Source organism: Biomphalaria glabrata, chromosome 4 (genome assembly GCF_947242115.1).
Source record: "Biomphalaria glabrata chromosome 4, xgBioGlab47.1, whole genome shotgun sequence".
NCBI lineage: Eukaryota > Metazoa > Mollusca > Gastropoda > Planorbidae > Biomphalaria > Biomphalaria glabrata.
The window spans coordinates 40,520,511-40,541,380 of record NC_074714.1 but is presented as its reverse complement, the minus strand read 5'-3'; positions in this window follow the sequence as shown (position 1 = coordinate 40,541,380).

The window sequence follows — 20,870 nt, the reverse complement described above, 5'->3', positions numbered from 1 at the left end:
AATCATTCATGATGATCTTACAGTCTTGTATTCTACTGTTGGGAATCTTGATAATTCGTTAGTTACAGCACTGGAGAGATGTCGGATTACCAAAGGTCAGATGTAACACAAAAATGTACAGTAGTCTATATGTGAGGACAAGTCTATATGTGATGTTTAGATGTTCTCTAAACAAAATATAAGTAAGAAACAGCATTGATCTAAAAAAAAAATATACAAAACATGATTTCAACATTCCCATATAATTGTAGTATTAGTTTTACAATTCATAACCTAACTACATTCTAAAAGCGTGGGACTCTGTAGTTAAGCGCTTCGCTTCTGAATTTGAGGTCCTGGGTTTGAATCTCGGTGAAGACTAGATTTTGAATTTCTCGATTTTTAGGGCACCTTTGAGTTCAACCAACTCTAATTAGTACCTGACTTTAGTAGGGACAGTAACGGCGATTGGTTGTTGTATTGGCCACATGACACCCTGCTCGTTAACCGTTGGCCAAAGAAACAGATGACCTTAACACCATCTGTCCTACAGATCACAAGGTCTCAAAGGGGAACTTTACATTCTAAAAATATGCATACTACTGTATTCAATAGTTACTCGAATTTACGTCGGTTCTGTGTTGGATTAATAAGTGTGTCCGGATTTTAAAGTGTCAGACCGTAAAGACTTCACTTTATTTCATATCATCTAGTGTATCGGTTCTTATTGGCCTTCCTCTCCCGTCGCGTGAAGTTTCGACAGGCAGTCAATTCTAGATCTAGGTTTGTACTTTATTTCCGTATTTTCATTCTGGATATATTCCTTCAATTTATTTACATTGTTTCATTGTAGTGTAGGAAATCTTTGTAATTTTACTCTTCAAGTTTGTGCAATGAAATTATTGGCTATCTAATATACAAAGCAGAATGTAAGGAGTGTATATGAATGTATGTATTGTATGTATGTATGTATGTATGTATGTATGTGTATGTATGTATGTATGTATGTATGTATGTATGTATGTATGTATGTATGTATGTATGTATGTAATAGTATGTATGTATGTATATATGTATGTATGTAATAGTATGTATGTATGTATGTCCCGAATAGAAATCGAAACCGTTGGACCAATCTTGATAAAATTGGGCATGAATGTTCCTTAGATCAAGGCGGAGACCCGTAGTGTAATTTAAATGTCTCTCCCACAGCACGGCGTTAAAAATAATATACAAAAAAATACAATTCCTAAATGTATCTCTATTGAGGATTGAAACATTTTAACTAATCGGGTAAACCCTTTTCCACTGTGTTTTATATTAGCTGTGTAAGGGAACATGGCACCAGACAAGTGATGCGCAAACTTAGATCCGCGGGCCACGGGTTATATCCGGCTAGTTCTAAAATTAAAAAAAAACCGTGACAACGTTTAACTTTAAAGGGAGAGAAAAACGAGTTGAACCGATGAGCAGATCCGTGTTTAAATTATTCATCCCTCCACCCACCTTTTTCATTTCCATATATTATCATTGTGTGGTTAATCTACATTTCCTCGATACACAAGGGGGCACCATATGGGAGCTACCAGCGAGTCAAGTACATCTAGGTCTGTCCCCCCACCCCTTCTTTTACGATAGTCCACCTCCTGTCTTGAAGTGTTGGGAATAAACTAAGTGCACTATTGTTATGCGCATCATCAATGGCTCCCAGAAAAAGTTGCGAAGTGCCTTTGAGGAAAATGGAAATTTGGCGGGGCGATTAATAATGTGGTGGGACATTTTTCAGTGTTTAATGGAATTTATTTTGTTGCCCCCTAAATAATGTTTAAATTTTTTAGAGAAACATTGTTTTTTCTGGAGGAAAGACACTATCTGCATGAGTAATACGGTCTTTCTAGTCCGTCTCAATCTACTGTTAAAACATGAAATTGGAAAGAATAATCAAATTGTGATAGATAAGCGACGAGTCTCGTCATAATTATACGCGAGAACTCCCAGCGACAAGATGGAGACAACACCAGCGTAGATCGACATTGTTGAGAACCACTTGCGCGCATGATTCGCACTCACCCCCACACGTAACCACACAAAGAAGAAGAGAAACAGACATGTCTGCAGCGTGGCTACCAGTCTGCTATGATACGTAGATAACCCTTGCACAAACTATTGCCTAATTTTGTGTTTGATAATGAAAGAAAAAAACTGTTCAGTGGGTCAACAATACAAAATTGGGAAGACGAGAGAGGGTGGGGGAGGGGAAGGGAGAGGTCAGAGAATTGTGGGGCGTAAGTTATGGGTGGACGGAAAGACGAAGAATTCAAGCCGTCTGCAACGGTAACAAGAGTTCCACCATCGTATCTGCCCTGTCGCTGCAACAGCCCACAGCGTTCTAAAATTAGCGTTTACCCGACCCAGTGACCTAGAAGGCATGCAACGCGCGTGCGATTATGTTTATGATGCAGTGTCGTGGTGGCGGGGAAGATGGAGGTGTAGAAGGAATGGGCTGGGAGGAGGGTGGGGGGGGGGGGAGTGGGTCGCGGTGGCAGCAATGCCGATGCAAATATGTGACACTGGCAGATACGGAAAATACACACATACACACATGAAGGCATACACACATACACACATGAAGGCATACACACATACACACATGAAGGCATACACACATACACACATGAAGGCATACACACTTGCACTTACACGCGGCATAGAGTTAAGAAAGTTTTTCACCTCAGGGAATGAGTGTGTGGGTGTGTAATGGGTGTGTGACTTTGAAAGGGTGTACATGCTTATGCGTGAGTATGAACCAGGACTAATCACGTGAGCGTAATGTAAAAAAAACAAAACACACACACAGACACAAACCATGTCCACAGTTATCGAGACAGTGGTCTGACATACAGTGACCTCAGACCTGGGAAAAAAAAAAGAAAGAACCGGAAAGGGTCAGCAATCAACATGTAACATGATAACTCGGACACAGTACATGTAGAATATGTTAACCAAAACGAATCAGCATATGTTCTATGTGTTTATTATGACGTCAACATATTCATTATAATGTTATCGTGATGTCATGTTAACTATGATGTCATCATACTTGGGATTGTTTATTAACACAGCTTCTATGTTTTATTTGTATGCGATGGTATAACATTCCTAAGTGCAGCAATTTTAAAAGCAAGAGTTCTGACACCAAATATGGTCCAAAATGGTATAAAAACTTCCTTATGTAACTGGAATCTAGCAATTCAGCACCATGTTTTAAGCACAGAAACCATGAGATCAAACCCTCTTTATGGCTGTTATCATCCCCCTGCAATCTGTGGAGTAGATGTTCAGTGTTTCTGTGACCAACGGTTAAACAGTGTGTCACGTGGCTAGCAAAACGACCTTTACTTTTCTCCAACTAATGTCAGGTACCCCTTAGAGTTGGGTGGACTCAGAGTTATTGAGATGATAATTTTACTTTAAAATATTTTATTTAGGAATCATAATCAACAATCTAGGCCAACATTGATGAGCTGTGACCTATGGCAGTACAGGATCGACTCGGATAATACATTAGGACTTGAACAGATCACCCACAGTTTCCCACTTGGTTGACCAAGAAACAGAAACAAAAGCCATCTCGGACCGCGCACACACACACACAAGGACACACAAAAAAAAAGTCCTAAATTCCACCTGACCTTTAAGGATTCGCACAGACGCGGAGGTCATCCTAACCCAGACAGTGAAACGCAGTCTGGTGATGATTCCCCAATGCATAAATTATAAATCAACCCTCTTTTTTTTATCAATTTCATTATCTTTTGGAACCTCAGCACGTACTATACCCCATGCTATAGTCCATATTTGATCATTGTAAGTTACGGTCCATATATAGTCATCGTAGGCTATAGTCCATACTTGATTATTGTAAGTTACGGTCCATATATAGTCATCGTAGGCTATAGTCCATACTTGATTATTGTAAGTTACGGTCCATATATAGTCATCGTAGGCTATAGTCCATACTTGATTATTGTAAGTTACGGTCCATATATAGTCATCGTAGGCTATAGTCCATACTTGATTATTGTAAGTTACGGTCCATATATAGTCATCGTAGGCTATAGTCCATACTTGATTATTGTAAGTTACGGTCCATATATAGTCATCGTAGGCTATAGTCCATACTTGATTATTGTAAGTTACGGTCCATATATAGTCATCGTAGGCTATAGTCCATACTTGATTATTGTAAGTTACGGTCCATATATAGTCATCGTAGGCTATAGTCCATACTTGATTATTGTAAGTTACGGTCCATATATAGTCATCGTAGGCTATAGTCCATACTTGATTATTGTAAGTTACGGTCCATATATAGTCATCGTAGGCTATAGTCCATACTTGATTATTGTAAGTTACGGTCCATATATAGTCATCGTAGGCTATAGTCCATATTTGATCATTGTAAGTTACGGTCCATATATAGTCATCGTAGGCTATAGTCCATATTTGATCATTGTAAGTTACGGTCCATATATAGTCATCGTAGGCTATAGTCCATATTTGATTATTGTAAGTTACGGTCCATATATAGTCATCGAAGGTTAAAGTCCATATTTGATCATTGTAAGTTACGGTCCCTATATAGTCATCGTAGGTTATAGTCCATATTTGATTATTGTAAGTTAAGGTTCATATATAGTCATCGACTCATCGTAGGTAATAGTCCATATTTGATTATTGTAAGTTACGGTCCATATATAGTAATCGTAGGTTATAGTCCATATTTTATTATTGTAAGTTACGGTCCATATATAGTAATCGTAGGTTATAGTCCTTATGTAATAATCGTAAATTATAGTCCATATATTATAATCTTAAGCTATAGTCCTTATATAATAGTATGTTTAAATCTATATGTATTAATCATAAGTTAAAGTCCATATTAAACTATCGTAAATTATAGTCCATACATAATTATCGTAATAATTGGAAGAAAAGAGTCTCTGTAAAAAAAAAAAAAAATCCGATTAAAAAAAAAACTGTGTGTGTTGGGTTTGGTTTGTGTGTGTGTGTGTGTGTGTGTCTGTTGGTAAAAATCGCAATTTGGATTCCTGAATCAATTGCTTACTTTTTCAGGCGTATTGTAAAAAGTTTCCCTTTCAGACCTTGCGATCTATAGGACAGACAATGTTAAGGTCATCTGTTTCTTTGGCCAACAGTTAACGAGCAGGGTGCCATGTGGCCAGCACAACGACCAACCGCCTTTACTTTCCCCAAATAAAATCAGGTAGCCATTAGAGTTGGGTGGACACAAGGGTTAAAAATCCCGAGATTCAAACTCCCAGTCTTCACCGAGATTCGAACCCACAACCCAAGGCTCGGAAGCCAAGCGCTTAAGCACTTAGCCACCGAGTAAAAATGGGATAACAAGCGTAAATGTGTTTGTATCCTTACTAGCGAGATATATGTAGTCAATGCCCTTGTCAACTCGTTCATAATCAACATTCTTCTTTCTTAATACTATACTCATTTCCGCTTTTTAAGTTCGAAGTTAGTCAAATGTATGTAGATCCAAATTGAATTGAATCAAAAGCTTTAAGTTCAAACCTCTCATAGAATCGATACTATCATAACGAATCAAAAAAAAAATACATGAAAATAAATGTCGATATCCTTGTGAATATCCTACATACTACTTACGGTGAATAATCCCACGCAGAGTATACACATTCTACTATTCATACAACGGAAGTTCAATACAATGAGTTTACATTTGTGTTTTTAAATTATAGACAGTCATATACTTAAAACCATTTTGTTTATTAGCAACTGTTCCAAACGCTTTTTTAAATAAATTAATTCTTATATTTTAGTAGTAGGTGTTATGTAGATCTATGCAAGAACGGGGCAGCTATAGAAATTCTTCTTTCTCTCTATTATAACCTCTTTGTTTGCCTTAGAGTAAGCAAAGACCACAGTACGAATCTCGTTTTCTCTTTTCCATTCTGTCTCTCTATGTCTGTCAATATCTATCTATTTATCTAGTTATAGCAGTGGTGCCCAAACTGCGGCCCGTGGGTAGGTGTTATCCAGTCCCTCATTATTCTACCCACAATGTTTGATAAAACTACAAGCGATAAAACTCCCCAGACTGAACAGATGCTGTGCACCACTGAGCTAGAGCACCGTGCGTGCAACAAGTTTCAACGTTCAAGAGGCTAAGTGGAGTTGGCAAGTGGCTGCAGACGTGAGATTATATGCATGCAATGGATGTAGTCAAGTGTCACATACAGCTTTCCTTTAAGGCCAGTGTCTGGGCAAGTGCATAGAACGACACGTATACTGAGGCATCGGTCGGAGGATGAACTAAATGTTCGACCTACTTTTGTGACGTCATGTCTAGATCGTGCTTAGTCATGGTCTACCAGAGAAGAAAAGTTTTTTGTTTTGTTAAAAAGGTTTTATTATAACCATCAGTTGGAATCATGCTAGTTATAAAAAGTCAAAGTTCTCAATCATTTTTTACTTATTGATTATTTTTTTAACAGTTTTTTCTTGTATACAAACTCTCCAAACACTTTTACCTATCCCTGCGTGGACAAGCCGATTCTTCTGTTTGTTTGTCTGTCATATGTACATCTCAAAAACTCAAAGCACTATCCACTGAACCGTTTTAAACATAAGTGTGACGGCTTCGTCTTGGTCTCCAGAGAGCTCTTTTTATTTGTATTACTAAATATTCAAACTTGTTCTACCACACGTGTATCATTTTAAAACAGTATACATTTCTTTTATGTAAATACCACCTGCTCGTACCGACATAATAAAAGAAAATAAAGTTCTGTTTATCATAACGTAAAAATGTAATACATGATTAACATTTGTTTACATCTACTTCTAGATTTTTGAAAGAGCCATTGAAAATCCATTTTCACCGAACTATTCTTCTTGTACTTAATATCTAGGAGCCGATATTATTAGGCTATGCATTGTGCCGTCAAGACCTTAGACCTCCAATGGTCACCCAAACGTTGCTCTGATTTTCCTCTTTTACCACTAAGGACTCGTCATTGGGCACATGGCATAAATCTCTGTGAGAGGATGTCCTTAAATATTCGCAGCATCGATTAGCCGCCACATATTTGATGAATAGTTCAGACTCTCAGCAAATGCACTATCAGCCTCCGTAGAAAGTAGAGTATCCCTGGGAAAACCCACCTCACGTGAGAGACCCACATTCCTGTCTAGGAACAGCGGGGCGCAAGACATTCACCCCACTAAGCCCTACATGCTGATCTTATTATAGTATTAACCAGTTAACAGCTGTTCCCCTGCCCCGGCCCCTAGCGTCGCCATCCTGCCCCGGAGGAATGGAGATAGAAAAAAAAACGTATTGAGAGCTGGGAGGATAAACTCAAACGCAAAGAGGCAAACACCTATCATTCCTTTGTTTCCTCAAACCCTATTGTCTTGCCCCATTGTCTTGCCCATTGAATAAATAAGGCAATTAAAATATAACATGCAGCAACGAATTTTTAAAAATTCAAGAAAAAAAATTGTTTGATCTACTTTTAAAAATATTTATTGAACACACTCACACTTCACACAGACACACACACACCACAAACACCATACATCACAGGTTCTGTATTTGGAGTTTAATATAACAGCATAGTGGAGAATGCGGTGGCTGAGCGGTAAAGCGCTTGGGTTCCGAACGGGTGGTCTCGGGTTCGAATCCTGGTGAAGACTGGGATTTTGAATTTCGGGATCTTTGGGCGCCCAGCTTTAATGGGTACCTGACATTAGTTGGGGAAAAGTAAAGGCGGTTGGTTGTTGTGCTGGCCACATGACACCCTCGTAAACCGTAGGTCACAGAAACAGATGACCTTTACATCATCTGCCCTAAAGACCACAAGGTCTGTAATGGGAGCTTTATAACAGTATAGTAAATGTATGAATGTTTGACCGAGTCTAAATGCTGCAATGAATAATTTATCTTGATTTTAAAAAAAAGATAAATCTTTGAGACATTTGTACACAAACGTACAATCATACAATAAGAATGTAACTTGAGCTTGTATGTACACATTGATTACCTGTTTCTAATGGCATGTACAATGTTTCTTATGTACTTCTTCCAGTCAAGTAATAAACTAGTCCCTACCAATGGTAAGATAGAGATACATCATTTTTATAGGTCTAAACCAATGGACATTCAGGCTGGCTACCAGTGACCACCTCAGCGTAACTACTAAAGGTAAAGGTATTAAAGTAATGATGGAGCTTAGTGTGTAGACTCTATATATACAATAATGATCCATTGGAAGAGCTTTACTCACTTACTCTTCAAAAAGATCGAATTTTCCCCTTACGCTATTTCTCTCTCTCTCTCTCTCTCTCTCTATATATATATATATATATATATATATATATATATATATATATATAATGTGTCATACTCAAATGCTCACATTAACAATAGTTTAACCTCTACGCCCCCCTCCTACACACACACATACAATTGTGGGGAAAACCAAAGAACATGCACATTTTATACAAACGTTGCAACTTCAACATGTGTCGACGACCTTAAAACAACTTTTTTGTATATACTAGATATATATATATATTATTGGTTCTCACACGGATGTACTCAAGTTGTAATCCTCTATGGTATTGGCAGGACACAATGAAAAGAGCAAATAAACAAAAGGAATGACTATAAGAATGATGCTCTTGGAAAATAAATTTAAAAAAAATGAGATATATGTATATATATATATATATATGTGGGGAAAAGACTTTAGTTGAACCCTAAACGTCCTAACAAAATAGCGCATCACAGACAAGTTCACTAGTGCTATACAAGTTCACTAGTGCTATACAAGTTCACTAGTGCTATACAAGTTCACTAGTGCTATACAAGTTCACTAGTGCTACATCTACTTTCAGAAATACACGGCGTTATTGTAAACGTTAAAAGCACTGAACAAAGCCAAACTAACGGAAATAAAACCTGTACTTTTTGTTGAAGATCCCCTCACCTCTATTTTCACAGAATAGTAGCAGAGGGAAGGGTTCTAATCTATCCAACAGCCACTGCAAGGGTCGAAGGAATATCTGATCAAAGTCTTACCGAGTACAATGAAATAATGTGTGTTTTAGTACAAGAAAAATACAGACACTAATACCTTACAGTGTGTTTCGTATCTTCCATTTACTTGCCTAATCGATTTGTAATTATTGAGAAGTTGGCCAACAAGGAATCTTTGAGAACCCTTGAAAAGTCAACGACTAATAGTGTCAAAACTGTCCCTATAACCCTAAATGAGTAGTGACTAAAGGAATTAGATGAATTAATGACCAAGTGACTAAAGATATTAGTTTCTAAATGACAATGTGGATAAATGACCATGTGACTAAATGAATTAGTTTATAAATGGCAAAGTGACTAAAGGAGTTAGTTACTAAATGACAAATTTACTAAATGGCTCAATAACTAAATGACTAAGTTACTAAATGACAAATTTACTAAATAGCTCAATAACTAAATGACTAAGTTAATAAATGACAAAGTGTCTAAATGACATAGAATAAATGACAGTGATTAAACGACAAAGTGTTTAAATGACATAGAATAAATGACAGTGATTAAACGACAAAGTGTTTAAATGACAAGGTGACTAAATAAGTAAGTAACTAGATTACTAACTAGTCTGAACGTGGCACACAGTCCAAGACGCAGAACTTTGACATTTGGACCAAGTTCTGGAGCTAGACAGTGCTGAAATACAAGTCTTATGAACATCACAAGAATTATAAAAGTACACAATGACCAGAAGGTAATCTGTGATACTGTTATAGTTGGTTAGTGACCAGAAGGTAATCTGTGATACTGTTATAGTTGGTTAGTGACCAGAAGGTAATCTGTGATACTGTTATAGTTGGTTAGTGACCAGAAGGTAATCTGTGATACTGTTATAGTTGGTTAGTGACCAGAAGGTAATCTGTAATACTGTTATAGTTGGTTAATGACCAGAAGGTAATCTGTGATACTGTTATAGTTGGTTAGTGACCAGAAGGTAATCTGTGATACTGTTATAGTTGGTTAGTGACCAGAAGGTAATCTGTGATACTGTTATAGTTGGTTATTTAAGATTACAATCATGGCTACTCTACTAACAGACAAGACATGATGTGAATAAACACAAATATTTGTCGGCCCCAACATATATGAATTCAATTCTGTTCTGTCCAACTACCAACGAAATAGAGGATTAGTTCTGTGTTCTATTTTTCCCTTTAGCCTGATTCGCTTCGCAACAGGCTAAGTCTTATCCTATTTGTTTCTATTATGTGTACTACAGGTTGACCGGTTCATTAAATTGTATTATTTTTAACAGAAGAAACAAAAGTATTAAAATGGGTCTACATTTTCGTGTTTTATTTTATTTTTTAAATCTAGTCAACTATAATCAATAAGACGTAGATTCTAACGCAATAAGAGCACTGCTGTAGAAGTATGTGAGTCAAGTGAAATAACAACTCTATAGGGCCTAATGTAGATCTATTAAACAGAACGTCGGTCTGATTCAAACACAAAATGTCTATCTAATGGACCTCATTCACCAATTGTAAACAAACAACTTCTAGTCACCTGATAATATTGATAAAACAATGAAAGAAACGTATCACGTGACAGCCTTTATGGATTAAATATTTTGTATAGAAGATATAGAGAATCACGTGGCTAAATGTTGTTTGTTTACGTTTGGTGAATGAGGTCCATTCAAAGACTAAAAGAATGTCTTATTACGAAACCATGCGCCTAAAAATAAAAAACAAAAAAAATCCGTGTAGTTTTTATTTCCTAAGACTGTGTACTAATAAGTCTACTAACAAGTCACCTTTCGCGAAATGTGACTGTCACGGAGTTCAAAAACCTTCTGCCTCAGTCCTTGTCCTGGAGGTAACGTCCTCTGTAGTGCAGCCCCTCCCCCCCCCCCCAACTTCTTGTTCATTCATACCACGTTGTACATTCAGGTCTTTAGCCTTCCACCTCCTTCACTCGGCCGTCTCCTCCCCTCTCAAACAGTGCTAGCCTAATATCTCTACGCATCTCGTGGCCGCAAGGCGGTAAAAAGTCAGCCGAACGGGTTGTGCTAGATGCTAGAGCAGGAATTCTCAATTTGTGTTGAAAAAGGCACCCCCCCCCCCCCCGTCTACATAGAAAATGTGCGTTTAAAATAAAAACAGGCAATGAGTTTCTAGTTATTATGAACTGATGTTCGTTAACTGATCCTTCAGTGTTTCCCACTGTGTTCCGTGGAACCCTAATGTTTCGCGAGGTCTGAATATAATATATGTTCTACGAACTACTAGAATGATTGAATACTAAGCCACAACATAAATTAATCTCTCTAAAAAATAAAATTATAATTACTTCGTATATACTCAAAATGTACGAAGTGTTCTGTTAAGGAAAACGTTTGGGACACATTACCTTGGTTTATGTGATCAGTTTCTTGAGTCAATCCGAGGGTTTGGAAGAATTGAACGGCCTTAGACAAGAGGAAGAGGAAGAAAACTGACCTACCCAGAAGCCCTAAAACAGACGCATGCTCGGCCAGGTTTGGCGCTCCAGAATAGACTTATTTAGTCACAGCTGATTTTAAGCCGATTCAAGAAGAAACATACACAAGGAATTCATCTGGTCACATCCATTGAGAGAAAAACTCATATCTTATTTTTGTTATCATTTTATCTTTATCATCGGTAGTTTCAGGGCCGGATTTAAGTATGGGGAGGCCCCGGGGCAGGATTTGTTGCTGAGGCCCCTACAATTTTTGGCATAAGTTCATAAAGATCAACTTATGAATGATTACATCTAAAAGCATGTTATATTCTAAAAGCATGTTATATCTAAAAGCATGTTATATTCTAAAAGCATGTTATATTTCAGAAAAAAGTATCAGAACTCTTGTAAATTTAATCTCACTTTCCTTGAAAAAAATATTTAATATGCATAGTTTCGTTTTTAAAATCTTTTATTTTTTTAGGTAAGGTCCTCAGTATACTCACTGTCGTAAATCCGGAGATGTATTGACTTATTCCGAGCATGCTACAAACGGACACTTCTTCATCATGGCTTTTTTTGCCGATCATTATAATTATTTCCATCAGATTATTATCGGTATTAATTATTATAATAATAAAATAAATAACAAATACCAAAAAAAAAAAAAAAAAGCATCAGATGTTCCCATGACAAACAACTTTGAGAAACCCTGTTATTGAAAGTAAAGTCAGTGGAGCGCTCAAGGTTGAAGGAAGAAAGTTCAAGATTAGGTCACGTTGTGAGAACTGTTTTGTGAATGGCGAGAGGGGGGAGAGTCAGTCCCAAACAGACGCTTGACCACTAGGAGTCCATTGACTTTTAAGCTAATGGTTCTCCTGTTGTTTCTTTTGTTGTTGTTGTTGTTTATCCTAATAGAATTAACGGATAGAAGGTCGAAAAAAAACATTACTAGGAAAAAAAGTGTTAGCAATAAATCTGTTAAGTGATGTTGAGAAAATGTTTTATTACACCAACGCAGTTGCAGCAGACATGTGATAGGCGCCATTGAGGACCTCCCCCCCCCCCTTCCTCTCAACACTTGATATCCTTGTCTCAAAAACGACCAGATTTTAAAGACTTTTTTGTTTTATCATTAAACTCTCACAGTATGCGTATGTCTCTTTCCTTGTCTCTCTCTCTCACTGTATGTCTATGTCTCTTTCCCTGTCTCCCAGTCTCTCTCTCTCGAACTGTATGTCTATATCTCTTTCCCTGTCTCTCTGTCTCTCTCTCTCGAACTGTATGTCTATATCTCTTTCCCTGTTTCTCTGTCTCTCTCTCTCTCGAACTGTATGTCTATATCTCTTTCCCTGTTCTCTCTGTCTCTCTCTCTCGAACTGTATGTCTATATCTCTTTCCCTGTCTCTCTGTCTCTCTCTCGAACTGTATGTCTATATCTCTTTCCCTGTTTCTCTGTCTCTCTCTCTCGAACTGTATGTCTATATCTCTTTCCCTGTTTCTCTGTCTTTCTCTCTCCAACTGTATGTCTATATCTCTTTCCCTGTCTCTCTGTCTCTCTCTCTCTCGAACTGTATGTCTATATCTCTTTCCCTGTCTCTCTGTCTCTCTCTCTCTATATATATATATCTATTTCCCTGTTTCTCTGTCTCTCTCTCGAACTGTATGTCTATGTCTGTTTCCCTGTTTCTCTGTCTCTCTCTCGCACTGTATATCTATGTTCTTTCTCTGTCTCTCTCTCTTTCTCGCTCTCTCGGCCACCCTCTGTCTGTATCTCTAACTCTCTCAATCTTATATCCTTTTCTCTGTCTCACTGTGTCTCTTTGTCTCTCTCTTACTTTCTCTTTCTCTCTTTCTCTCGACCTCTGTCATTCTTTCTCGGTCTCTTTATCATTCTCTGTCTCTTCCTCATTCTCTGTCTCTCTCTCTCTCTCTTCATTCATCTCAATGTCGTTTCTACAAAAATAACATTATTACGACCAACCTTTTAGCTTAGTTTTATTTTTTTTTTAAAGATTCAATTTCTACTTACTTAAAAATATTCCAGGCTGATTCAGGCAACACTTTCCATTTTCAAATTTTAATGTTATATAACTTTCTTCCGTTCATGTACCTCCATCTCATTGTTTTTTCCCCATCATTTTGCGTAATTTTCTTATATTTCCAAGCATTGAGTATTTTTTAATCTATTTTCACTAATTCTTAAATCTATTCTCAATGTATACAATTATTATAAACACGGGCCCTAAATATAGTGAGATTCGTGAACTAGAAAAAACGTCAAAAGAAGAAAAACACATTGTTTTTGTGTCCATCCTTTACGTTCAACACAATGTGCACTCACCAGGAACAACTTCAAAGAAAGAATGTTTACTGTACATTAAAGGTGAACTTCGTGACCACCCCCTACACACCCACATATACCCCACACATACCCATACACACCCACACATACCGTAAATGTTGTGATAACAATGAATAAGAATAAAAATAAAATCCCACAATTCAATGCGAGAATGCGCTAGAAATCTGGAGAGAGATCTAAGACATTGTATTATTCATAAAAAAAAAATAATGTCAAAAAAAAAAAAAAAAATAGGACAAAACATTTTTGTGACAAACCATTTAGCACAAAGTTCCGGATAGTCTCCCCTTGTTGTTTGATCCCCTGAATGAAGTGTACAATAACAAAGATGGCCTCCAGTCCTGTTGTTGCTATAGTGGTGTAAGTGACGAGCTGTTCCATAGTCGTGCTGATAAAAACTGGGAGGATTGGTGTGGAGAACAATTTGACCAATACTAATATGGCGTTAGATGTGTTTAGGTTTTAGTGTTTTTGATAGTATATAATTTTATATTAAGAACACCATGCCGCCATTTAGAGAGTGCAAAGCATGAGCGAGAGAGTGTGAGAGAGAGAGAGAGAGAGAGAGAGAGAGATGTACAGAGAACGATAGCGAGACAGTGACAGAGAGATATTAATATCCATTTGAGAGATGGCTGGGGATGCTGAGATCTCCCTTTTAAAAGCACTGGATTGAAACCCTGCGGTGACGCCAAAAACGCGCAACTCTGGGGGTAGCCCCCCCCCGCCAAAAAAAAGGTCGAAAATTCTCCCTCTTCCTCCCCCCAGCTCAAGCTACGTGAGAGAAAGTTTGGCCTGAAATAGAACCAACAGTGAACACGTTATACAGTGAAAAAAGTGAAGTACCCCCCCCCCCCCCCGACGGTTAACAAGGGTGTCATGTGGTCAATACAACCACCAAATGCCTTAACGTCCCCAACTAATGTCAGAGTTGTATGTACTCAGTGGCGTTCTTAAAAAAGTTAAGCATTCCAGTCGTCACCGAGATTCGAATCCGAGACCCCTCGTATCCATACACACTGAATAACAAAAGCTTGTTGGCGCCTGGGTTTCCCCCACCAGTTGAAGGCCTTCACGGACTCCCAGACCGCGGGATTTTAGCCATTGTCCATCGAACTACTTAAGAGTCTTTCATTGTGTCCGAATGATCACAAAACTGGAAGAAGGAAAATGGATTTTTTTAAATTGCTGGAACAAATTCCCCCCCCCCCCCCCCCCCGCAAAAAATGTGTAAGAACTAGAAAGAATCTGATCAAGAACTAAATACCCAGAAATACCAAAAAGCAGGCGACCCAAAGGCAGACCACAAATACGATGGATATACGATGCGTAGGCAGACCACAAATACGATGGATATACGATGCGTAGGCGGACCACAAATACGATGGATATACGATGCGTAGGCTGACCACAAATACGATGGATATACGATTCGTAGGCAGACCACAAATACGATGGATATACAATGCGTAGGCAGACCACAAATACGATGGATATACGATGCGTAGGCAGACCACAAATACGATGGATATACGATGCGTAGGCAGACCACAAATACGATGGATATACGATGCGTAGGCAGACCACAAATACGATGGATATACGATGCGTAGGCAGACCACAAATACGATGGATATACGATGCGTAGGCAGACCACAAATACGATGGATATACGATGCGTAGGCAGACCACAAATACGATGGATATACGATGCGATATAAATTGTTTCTACCCTTCCTCTATTAGTACAAGGAAAAGAGGGAAAAAAGGAGGACTACGGCAAAGACTGAGAAGAAGAGGGTTTCGTCCACAACTTCCTACGATTATTCTAGCTAACGTCCGCTCAATAAGAAATAAAGTGGATGAGATATGTGCCCATATACGCTACGACCACGTATTTAGGGAAAGTTGTCTATTGGCTTTTACTGAGATTACTGCCTGGTATGGCAATCTGAGCATTAAAAATAAAAATAAACTTAATAGAATCCTAAATGCTGCTGGCAAAATCATTGGCAAAAAACAAACCCCATTTGGGCAGTTGTTTGAGACAAACATCTATAAAAAAGCTAACAAGATCCTCGAAATAAAGAATCACCCTTTGTGTCAGGATTTTGTGATTTTACCATCACAAAAGAGATACAAGACACCGATAGCAAAGACAAACAGACACAAACACTCTTTTGTTCCCCTGGCAATCAAATCATTAAATAAGAACAATCTGGTATAAACTTTGTCACATGTAAATTATGAGTGAGTCTGGTGTGAATGTACACTTTGGTTTCTTATAGTTATAATGTTTTTTGTTTGGTGTAATGCACAAATTGTAAGACAAATTTCCTTACGGATAATAAAGATTATTATTATTATTATTATTATTATTATTATGTGTAGGCAGACCACAAATACGATGGATATACGATGCGTAGGCAGACCACAAATACGATGGATATACGATGTGTAGGCAGACCACAAATACGATGTATATACGATGCGTAGGCAGACCACAAGTACGATGGATATACGATGCGTAGGTAGACCACAAATACGATGGATATACGATGCGTAGGCAGACCACAAATACGATGGATATACGATGTGTAGGCAGACCACAAATACGATGGATATACGATGCGTAGGCAGTCCACAAGTACGATGGATATACGATGCGTAGGCAGACCACAAATACGATGGATATACGATGCATAGGCAGACCACAAATACGATGGATATACGATGCGTAGGCAGACCACAAATACGATGGATATACGATGTGTAGGCAGACCACAAATACGATGGATATACGATGCGTAGGCAGACCTCGTCAAACAGCTGAAAAGAGTTCGGGCGTGGAAACAAAACGCTCTGGAGAGATCCAAATGGAAGGATGTGCCAAAGCGTGCCGATGCCCTACATGGGCTGTAGCGCCACTGGGATGGATGGATAGACTTAGAGAGAGTGAGAAAGAAAGCAGAGAAAGAGAGAGAGGGAGAGAGAAAGAGAGAGAGAAAGATAGAGAGAGAGTTTGTTTGTTCTCTAAAAGATCTATATCAACAATTGTAAGTTATACGGTGGTTGAACTAAGTACTTCTATTTTTTTAAACAAAACTCCTCACCAACACGGCCTTCACCTTGTCTTCTAGAACCTGCGACATTATTTTTCATAAGAAAAGAGCACTGGGGGGCAAAACGCCAAAAATTTTTTTATTTTTTTTTAAAGAAAATCAGGCAAGAGAAAGGGGAAAAAAAGTAAAAAGCGTGGAAGTTTGTTTGTGTTTAATTTAGACGACTTCTTACTTTTAGTCACTAGACGACATTTCATTTGTTTACGGACGTTTCAATTTTAACTTTAAACAGATATTTCTACGTTTTCATAGGAAGTGGTTAGCCGAAAGAAGGGATAAAGTGAAACTATTTTGGTACCTTTCTGACAAGATGTTTTTTTTTTTTTTGTTTCAAAATGGTTTTTAAATCCAATCTCGTAAGAATTCAAAGTTTTTGTGTTACAATGAAACTGTGTGATGAGTACAACATATTACGCTTTACATTTTCAGAAGTCAAATCAGAACTCCTCCTTACGAAATAAAACTACTTAATTTTCCAAGTAACTAAGTTCTCCTTTCAGCTCTTGTGATTAATGGGGCATATGATGTATGACCCCCAGTTAACGAGGACATCTTTTGGCCAGCATAACGACCAACCGCCTTTCCCCCCCAAAAAAATGACAGGTGCCCATTAAAGCTGAGTGGATTCAAAGTCGCCATAAAGATCTTGAAATTAAATCAATGTATTCACCAGGAGTCTAACCAGGGACCCTCCGGTTCGGAATTCAAGCGCTTTACCACTCGGCCACCGTGCCTCCTCTTTGCCTCAGGGATGCTGGAGATATGCAAGCAAGACTTTCAACTACACTTTTTTAAAAGCCACCCCAGTAGCGTATGGAGTCTCACTAAACAAGAAAGAACTAGACTTCAGCACATACCTACACACTAGCTACAGAGAATCCTGACATACATCTTTAAGTAGTAGTTACGTTCCCCTTTCAGACCTTGCAATCTATAGAGCAGACGATGTTAAGGCCATCTGTTTCTTTGACCATCGGTTAACGGGCAGGGTATCATGTGGCCAGAACATTGACCAACCGCCTTTACTTTCTCCAACTAAAGTTAGGCACCCATTAGAGTTGGATGGACTCTGAGGCGCCCTAAAATCCCGAAATTCAAAATCAGTCTTCACCGAGATTCGAACCAAGGTCCCCAGGCAGGGAAGCCAAGTGCTTAACCACTCAGCCACTGCGCCTCAGCTTTGCTCCAGGGATGCTGGAGATGTGCGGCAATACTAAACTTGTTCAAAAAGCCACCCCAATAGCGTACGGAGCGAAAATTCATCCCAACTGTTCACTGCCTGACTTACAAAACATGAAATAAATAGACTTCAGCACATGCCTACACTTCAGCCACAGAGAACCCTGACATACATCTTAGGACAAACCTTTAGATCTAACTACACACAAAACGTCACATTTCGTTTGTTTTTTTAATCTCAAACCCAACAAAACAAATATATCATCAATGCGAAAAAATATATAACAATAACAATATTAATAACAAATAACAGAGAGACAAGGCAAGCAAACTTTCTACCTAGCTTTTATTTGTTTCTTGCCATCGAGAAGCAACATTTTCAACTCATCAACCCTTTCTTCCGTAGTAATTGTTCAGCAGACGTGAACAGGCGGAACAGCAGACGACAGATGTTCCCGCCATGGCTTGACTTGAAACTAGCAGCTTTCATTACCTAGGAAAACATTCACATTTTCTTGGAGGGGATGGGGGCGGGGCGGGGGGGGGGTGGATGCTGGAGTGGGTGGGTGGGGGAGGCTTGGAAAGTGCGTGCATACTACCCTCAACATGATGTGTGGTGTGTGGAAGTGGGTAGTGGTGGTATCCTACCTACCCCTACCGACTTCGGGTAGTCATCCCCCCAAAAATAAACCAACAACTAATCAAGGTGATATTCAATCTTCAACCCCCCCCCCTTTTTTTTTTCAGTCCTAACCTACCTCCAGATAAAACAAAAGAATAAATCAACGGGAAAAAAAAATGAATACAAGAAATAAGGGAAAAAAAAAAGAAAGAAAAAAAAAAGTTCTTTGCACCTCAACGCTCCAATGATTGGCATTGTACTATGAATGTGTATGTGTGTCTCTGTGAGGTATTGTAGTAACTTACTGTTTAGAATGTGAGCACTTGTAACTAGAGTATGTGTGAGCAGCGGAATGCGTCTGTGTGTCTATGCTAGTGAAACATATATACATATATACACACAGAAGACTTTAGACTGCTACATTTTGCTGCCAAGAATCTTCTTGAAGATAAGATTGAAAACTGAACCCAAAACTGCGAAGGCGAGATGTTTAATGCCTATGACAACCATTAGCATTGATTACAAGAATCGCTTTATTAGTGTTGGATCACGTTTAGAGATCGTAGTCTTATTTCGATCAACGAATATACAAATACTCCTGCCCAGTTCCCTCCCCCCCCCAACTCAAATAATCTTGTAAACATTTTTTTTTAAAAATGTAGTTGACCAAGTCAAAAGGATGCAGCACTTGGATCACCAATTACATCGACCACATGGTCATCGACTTTGTTGCCCAGCACCATCCGTTGACCTGCTGACACACCGTCTTCCAAAGTCTTAATGAAATCTACTCATGCATGGCGTAATACACTCACCCTCACAACCCCCACCTGTAGAGCACAGGTTCTCAAACCTTTTGAACCCCGGGACCCCATTATTTAGTAAAAACTTTCTCTTGGATCACTAAATAAAAAAGCTGCATAAATACATGTTATATAAGTAACAAATAAAAAACAAAAATAAACTACATTTTGTTGAAGGATTGTCTATTGAGATGATAACATTTGTTTAAAATAAAACTTTAAAAAATTAATGACTTGAATTCATCTGCGACTTGGGATCTGAGTTTGTCCAATACTCAGTCGGGAGTAGGTAGATGAAGACTGTCTTCAATTCTTTGGTTTAGGTCATCATATATATATATGAGCACATTTCTCTTTTCCTATGGACTCGAAGATGGCTGTAAAGTCCAATCCCCTCTTTAAAAAGTCGGCCCCAAATGTGGCATGGGTGGGTTATGTCTTCTCTCAGCTTTTTGTTGCCATCATAGAATTGTACGTAATAGATAAGTTTAACAGTAGAGAGGGGCGGGTTGATTGTTAAATTTTCCAGTCAGATAAACTGGCTTTTAGCCTATCTATCTGTCTGTCTGTCTGTCTGTCTGTCTGTCTGTCTGTCTGTCTGTCTGTCTGTCTGTCTGTCTGTCTGTCTGTCTGTCTGTCTGTCTGTCTGTCTGTCTGTCTGTCTGTCTGTCTGTCTGTCTGTCTGTCTGTCTGTCTGTCTGTCTGTCTGTCTGTCTGTCTGTCTGTCTGTCTGTCTGTCTGTCTGTCTGTCTGTCTGTCTGTCTGTCTGTCTGTCTGTCTGTCTGTCTGTCTGTCTGTCTGTCTGTCTGTCTGTCTGTCTGTCTGTCTGTCTGTCTGTCTGTCTGTCTGTCTGTCTGTCTGTCTGTCTGTCTGTCTGTCTGTCTGTCTGTCTGTCTGTCTGTCTGTCTGTCTGTCTGTCTGTCTGTCTGTCTGTCTGTCTGTCTGTCTGTCTGTCTGTCTGTCTGTCTGTCTGTCTGTCTGTCTGTCTGTCTGTCTGTCTGTCTGTCTGTCTGTCTGTCTGTCTGTCTGTCTGTCTGTCTGTCTGTCTGTCTGTCTGTCTGTCTGTCTGTCTGTCTGTCTGTCTGTCTGTCTGTCTGTCTGTCTATCTATCTATCTATCTATCTATCTATCTATCTATTTCCCTGTCTGTATTTTGTTACACACAGCTATCGAAAGCAAATATATTTTTTTTTCTCAACAGTGACAAGTTCAATCATCAGGA